Consider the following 7,194-nt stretch of genomic DNA (forward strand, 5'->3'; position numbering starts at 1 on the left):
GTCCCTTTGGGCCAGAGAGCTCCCCCCACCCGTGGAAGCAGATGGAGCCACTTCTCTCTGACGAATGGTGCCTGCCCTGGGGTGCTGCAGACACTCCTTGGTTCAACCAGGATTCCGGCGTGGGAGTGCTGGGCTGGAGCTGGGCCAAAGCAGACAACCAACAGGCAGCTTTTGCTGTGTGAGCTGAGGCCACCTGCCTTCCCTCTCTGGGCCACTCTGGAGAACTTGCCTCCCACGTTCCGGTTCTCCCTATCTCCATTAGGGCATCAGCGATCTAGATTTTCATCACAGGCACAGCTCACAGCTGCTCCTCCAGGCATACCCAAGGCCCACTGAGCTCTCAGTTCTGAGAACTAGAGCGGGGGGTAGTGAGTCTCTCTGGCATCAAGTGACCAGAGAGGTAAAGTGACTCCATTGGCAGCACACAGTGCCTTGAATGGAGGGTGGAGCTTACGGGCTGGAGGGTGGAGCTTGGCCAGAAGTGGCTGCAGGGTGAGGAATTTTCTTGCCTTCCCAAGGGGAATGTGCTTGTGGGGGGTGAGTGATGGGGGGAAATGAGCCCCAGAAGTCAAACTCTGATCCTCCTCTGCCCTGATACACCATGTGACTTGCTGAATCCCTTCTCTCTGGGCTTCAGTTTCTGCATCTTCAGTAGGGCTTGGCACCGTCCAGCGATTCTTCCGTTAGCAGGGGCTTCCTGGGCTTGCCTCTGCCTTAGCTCCAGCTTAGCCAGGTATTCTGTCTCAGCCCTGTCCCATCCTGAAACAATGGGCCAGGCCGGGCAAGTCACTCATCTGCCCCAAACCCAGTCCCCAGGGGCTCCACCCTGGACTATTTTCAGCCCTTGGAGATGGAGTCAGAAAAGGATTTTCCACTCCCGGCACAATGGCTGCATTGCACCATTGTCCAGCGGCGATCAGGGGATATGCCTGCCCCAGAATATCTCCCCTGCCCTACCTTCTGGGCCACCCTGCCTGCTCTTCCCCTCCCCACCGTGACATTGCTTCCTGGGACTGTGAACGCCTGAGGCCCACCATGAAACGGCACGTGAGTTCCCTGGGAGACATGACCTCTTGGAATCAGTTTCCTCTCCTGGCAGGGACCCCAGGGACTTTTTGGCTGCTCAGAGGACTGGAGGCCCAGAAAGGGCTGTGCCTTGTCCAAGGTCACATAGCGGTCAGCGTGGAGACGACATGTGAGGCCAGGGTCCTCTGGCTGCTCCCGCTGCCTCGGCTGCCTTCACTAGTGCTGGTCGGTGCCTCCTGAGAGTGACAGCTCACTTTCAAGGATGGGGGCGGGCATTTTGGAAAGAAGCCTGAATGACGTGGGAGGGAGGCAAGGGTATATCTTGGGTTCTGACTTTGGAGATCCCTGTTTGTTTTTTACCAACTATGGCTTTGCTTACACTGAACTCACAGCTACAAGGTAGCAGCTCTGGGAAAAGGAGGTTGCAGGACCCAGGGAAGCTGAGGCAGGAGGAGCACGGTTAGGCCCAGGCCAGCCATCACCAGCTCCGTGACCACAAACTCAGTTTCTTCATCTATAAAATGGAGCTGATAATACCTCTTTTCCCAAGTTAATGAACAGTGAGAATGCAGTAAGGCACACACATACCACTATTTTCTCTTCCTCCCATCAGTTCTCTGTATAATGATGTCTAGTTGCTCTTTCCCATCCATAAACTGCATATTTGGCAAACTCCAAAACTCTGTGTCACTTTTGAGTAACAAAGTTCAGTCCAGTTTAACGTTCCAATCCCTACTTAGTTTACTGCTCACTCCTCCTCTTCCCCCACAGTGGAAGGTGGTAGGGGTTGGGGGTAAACTCTAAGAAGGTGTCTGACCCCAGTTGTTTTCAGGTTTCTTTAGAAAGTAGGATGTTTTATCCCTGTGTGTCCTCAGATTTATGTCCTGGAGCCAAATTTCAAATCAGCAGCCATCTGATTAAACTGTTAGACCAGCCTTTGTGACCAAAGCAATTGCAAAATGTGGGGGAGGAAATTAAAAGTCTGCTGCATGGTTCATCACACAACGCACGTGTGTGCGTGCGTGCGTATGTGTGTGTGTGTGTGTGTGTGTGTGTGTGTGAATGCTAAAGGGGAGGTGCAGTCCCTACTGGCACCAAGTAGATACCTGGAGACAGATGGGCCACAGGTGGATGGCCAGCCTATGGGAGGCAGGGAGGGACCAGGAGGGGCTGCCAGGAGGTCAGACTAAAACCAGGACATGAAAGTAGCCAGGCTGGGGAATGGCAGAAAATGATGGGCAGTGGGGAGAAGGTCCAGCTGCTAGCTCTGTGGACCCCCTTTCCCTCCCTCCTATTCTTCCTCCTTTCCCTCAGTCCCCCCTCCCATTTTCCTCCTCTTTTTGCTCCCTGCTCTCAGAATTCCTGGGAGGAAAGGGAAGCAAATCGGGCACCTGAGAGCTTTAGACCCATTCATTCCTCCACCCTTGAGGCTGGCTCAGTGCCCTTCCCTGGCTGTTCAGTCTACTGTGGGCTCCAGGTGCGTGGATGCTGCCCTGCTGCCCCCTGGTGTCCAGAGCTGGCTGCAGAGGCAGGAATAGGGTGCAGACCTTCACCTGAGGATGATGAGAAGAAAATGATCCTGCTGGCAACCAGGTTGTTGTGGGTGTGAGATGGGGGTAGGACTAAGAATTAAAACAGGAGAAATAATTTGCAAAACATACCCTGACCTGCAAAACTGACCAAGTGCCTGACCAAGCCATGATGTCTAGCTCAGGCGATCTAAAGTCACACTCATAAACACCCCTGTATCCAGGCCTGCACGTTCCAAGAGAAGACCACAAACAACCTGATCTAATAGAAATGCTCCGTGAGGACGCCTGTGTTCTCAGCCAGGATCGCAGACTGTTCCCGCAACACCCTGTTTTGCAAATTCTGACCAATCTTTGCCGAAAACTACCTTTTGACTAACTTCAGCCCCCATCTATCTATATATGTAAAAGCCTAAGCGACCGTCACAACCGAAACAACCGAACGGATGACCAAACAGGCTGCATGGGGTGACTAGGCCAGCAGGGGGCTTAGTGAGGGATGACCAAACGACTGAACAGCAGGCTGCATGAGATGACCAGGCCAGCAGGGAGGGGAAGTTGGGGGTGACCAGGCCATGGAGGGGGGGGCAGTTAGGGGTGATCAGGCAGGCAGGCAGGTGAGCAGTTAGGAGCCAGTGGTCCCAGATTGTGAGAGGGATATCTGATTGCCAGTTTAAGGATTGGGCCTAAACTGGCAGATGGACATCTCCTGAGGGGTCCCGGATTGGAGAGGGTGCAGGCTGGGCTGAGGGGACTGCCCCCCCCTCCCGCCCCCGTGCACGAATTCCATGCACCAGGCCTCTAGTAACCCTATAAGCACCCTTCCCTAACTCCCCCTTTTGGAGGCACCCCAGGGACCCTGCCCCCATGGCTCTCAGGAACTGTCCCATCCAGAGCCCCCCAGCCCCTGGCTGACCGACCATGATGCCTCTGGCACCAGGACAGCACTCCACACTGTGGGGTATTTTATCCCCACAAAGGAGCACACAGTGTCCAGCTGAAGCCTCTGTAAAGGCAAGCCAGAGGGACAGACAGCTGCTCCGACCTCGGGACGCTGCCCCCCGCCTCCCAGCTTGGAGTTTCAAAGGAGCTGACTTGCCCTCCCTGGTTCCGCTAGGAGGAGGTTCCCTGAAGACAGCCCCATGATGTCCTCTGTCTGGCCAAGGTGAGAGAGGAAGTCTCAGCCAGCCTTGGGCCCCTCCCTCACGTCCTCACCATAGACATAAAGGGGGTGCCTGTCATACCTGGGAGCAGAGATTGTTGGTCAGAATGGGTGGGGCCACTGCAAGCCCACCAAAATTTGGGAATACATAATCCCCTTAAAGGGGTTCGTGCACTTGGCACTCTCTCGGCTCTTGGGGCTCTCTCTTCCGGCTTCCTTGCATTCACCCGTATGGCCCACGGCCATGCAGACCCCACGTGCAACGGGCTGATGGAAACACACACTAAGCCAGCCTGATGCTGTCTTGGGCTGCTCCAACATGGAGAGGAAACGCTGGACACTGGCTCTGATTTTAGCCCTACTGAAGCCACAGCTACACGCCTTCCTTGTGGGGCAAAGGGGAAATGGGACCTTGGAGACGCAGGGATGAATTCCACAGAAATAAAAATCACTCGTTCTACCACGTGCGTCTCAGAAAATTATTTTTCTTGGGATAGTGCAAGAATGCCACTCCCAGCGGGTACTGAGGATATTGATTTTAAGCTGGTTAGTAAGAAACAAAAGGCCCAGAAAGAACCTATGACCCCGCCTGAAGGAAATCAGAGAAACCTGCTTCTGGAAGGGCACCCTCATCGCGTCAGCATAGAGTTCGTGGGGGTAGACAGGGAGGACCCGAGCAAGTGCTGGCTCCCAGTGTGCCCCATTGTTTGGGTGGCCCAGCAAGAATTTGTTTACCACATATTTGCTCTTTCTCATCTACCTTTGAATTGTCTACTGTCCCTTAGAAATCCCAGACCCCTGTCGCTCCCTCCTTAGTGCAGAATGGTTTATAAGCCTCAACTGCCCAATGTGTCCTCGGGTCGCATAGTCTTAGGGAACCCTGTATGTACATACGTAATAAACTTGGTCATTGTCTCCTGTTACATTCATTTGATTATTCATCCAGCCAGAAGAACTTAGGAAGGTGGGAGGAAAATTATGTTTCTTCCCCCACAAGGTGGTGAGAAATGGATCAAAATCGAATGTATTTTGAAGGAATAGCCAACAGGATTCCTGATCGTTTCTTCCTGCAAGATTTGACAGGCAGTGAAACTGCGATCCAGAGAAGGTCTAGTGAGGGGCCACACAGCTGGTCAGTGGGTGGGGCAAAGGAGCCGAGGATATGGGAGGGGTGTCAGGAAGGTCCCTGGGTCTGGGGCAGTGTCTGGGAGAAGGGAGCAGAGTGCGAGGGAGGATTCTGCTAATGCAGGTCACAGACCAGCCCCAGGGCAGCTGGGCGTTGATTTGATCAATGGCTTTTTCCTCTTCCCCCTGAATTCCCCTATGATGGCCTTTTAATTGGGTCCATTTGTTCCAAGACCCTGGGCTGAACTGAGCAGACACCAGAGTGTTTGTCTATTATTAAATAGATTGGGAAATGGCCCTATGTCCTGGGCGCCAGGGAAGTCAGGGCAGCTGTGCAGCATCTCTGAGCAGTAAGCGCAGGCCCCGGGCACGCGGCAGGATCAGTGCCAGGCCTCTTGCCTCTGCCTGTGCTGCTCCTCTGTCTGCAGTGCCCCCGTGGACTGTGCCTTGCTCCCCTGGCAAACGTCTCCCCCTCCTCCAAGGCTCACTTCCAAAACCCTTCCTCAGTGAAGACTCGCTGATCTCCGCCCTGGCTCAGATGCCGGGGTAGAGACACACATGTGCAGGGGAGGGATTCCTTGCTGGACAGCCTGCCACCAACGGAGGACATGGCCAAACTCCGGGTTGCCAGGGAAGAGTCACACCCAAAGAGCATTTCAATCACAATCCTGCTTAAGCTAAAAAGACTTTTCCTTTCCTCTAGTTTCTCCTCAGAGAGGACCTGGGGAGGAGGCAGGGAGAGGAGGAGAGGAGTTTATTAAGGGAATCTATGGACAGAAGCAGTGTCTTGGGCGACAGCAAGACAATGGATTTCTGCCCGCAAAGTGGATGGGGCTTGTTATATACAGTCAAAGGCACCTGCTGACAGAGGTAGCTTGTAGCCACACAGTACATGCTTGTTAAGAGCTGTATCCTCCAAAGCAGTAAACAACTTCATGGGCCCACTTCTCTGCATAAGAATATTCCTTTCAGGTGATACAGGCCCACCCCTCCTGGGTGAACCGGCATCAGCTGGTTTCATAAGAGGGTGCCAGCCACGTTAACTACAGGGGGTCATTTCACCTAACAAAAGGAAGTACACACCACCACCTATGAGTTATTGCCAAAAAACTAAACCTGAATCTGATGAAACCTCTAGATTTAACTACCAGTTTTCTTCAGGAAATACAGGGTACTGAAGAACATGCTAAATGACAACATTCTACAGTTAGCTGGATCCAGAATTTGAAAACTTTCACAAGATAAACAATCTGGTCTCTTCCTAAATAAGTGGGGGACCTGGCAAAGGAGTAGACACAGGAATGAAAGTTGAAGCCAAGGTCCCGTCTCCCCTCGCTGCAACAAAGGCTAAGGCCCCGACTCCCTAAACACTCAGTAGCCATTTATCTTGAAGAAAAGCAGGGGGAGGAAATCTGAAACCGAGAAGAGACTGGACCACATTTTGTTTTTTCTCCCCTGTTAGAAGCTGAATTGTGTTCCCTCTCAAATTCATATTTTGAGGTTCTAATACGCAGTATTTCAGAATGTTACCTTATTTGGAGAAAAGGTCTTTAAAGAGGTAATTGAGTTAAAATGCGGTCACTGGCGTGAACCCTAATCCAGTACGACTGCTATTATTATAAGAAGAGGAAATTCGGACACGGACTCCTTTAGAGGGAAGTTGATGTGAAGACACAGAGAGAAGACAAATATCTACAAGCCAAGGAAATGGGTTCGGAACACATCGCTCACGGCCCTCAGACGGGACCAATTCTGCCATCACCGTGGTCTTGGACTTCTAGCCTCCAAAACTGTGAGAAATTAAATTTGTGTTGTTTAAGCCTCAGCCCATGGTACTTTGTTATGGCAGCTGCAGCAGACCAAGACATCTGCCACTCAGTTGGGCAGGCCATCCTGAGAACCAGGGGTCTGTTACAGGTGAAAGGGCTGCGTTTTCTTTGCACATCTCTCCCCACATAGGGCTGCCTGGTGGAAAGTACTTCTCAGGGCCTGAACTTATCCTTACTGGGTTAACAAGTTGTCACCAAGTCATCATGGTGGTGAACTTGGCCTTCAGCACTCTAACTGTTCTAAATTCTTACCTTCACACCTCCATGCTCTATTTCCTTTTCAACCAGTGCTTCGCTGATTTCTGTTTTCACCCCCAATATGTTGAAGACCTTTGTGTCAAAGAACATCATTTCCTCTATCGGTTGCATGACTCAGCTGATTTTCTTTCTCTTTATTGTCATGTCTAAATACCATGTGCTGGCATTAATGGCCTAGGATTGCTTTGTAGCCATCTGTAATTCATCATTGTATAAGACTACCACATCTTATTAGATGTAAGAAATGTCCAAACTGGCAGAGAAT

Source organism: Cnephaeus nilssonii (assembly GCF_951640355.1).
Source record: "Cnephaeus nilssonii genome assembly, chromosome: 13".
Taxonomy (NCBI): domain Eukaryota; kingdom Metazoa; phylum Chordata; class Mammalia; order Chiroptera; family Vespertilionidae; genus Cnephaeus; species Cnephaeus nilssonii.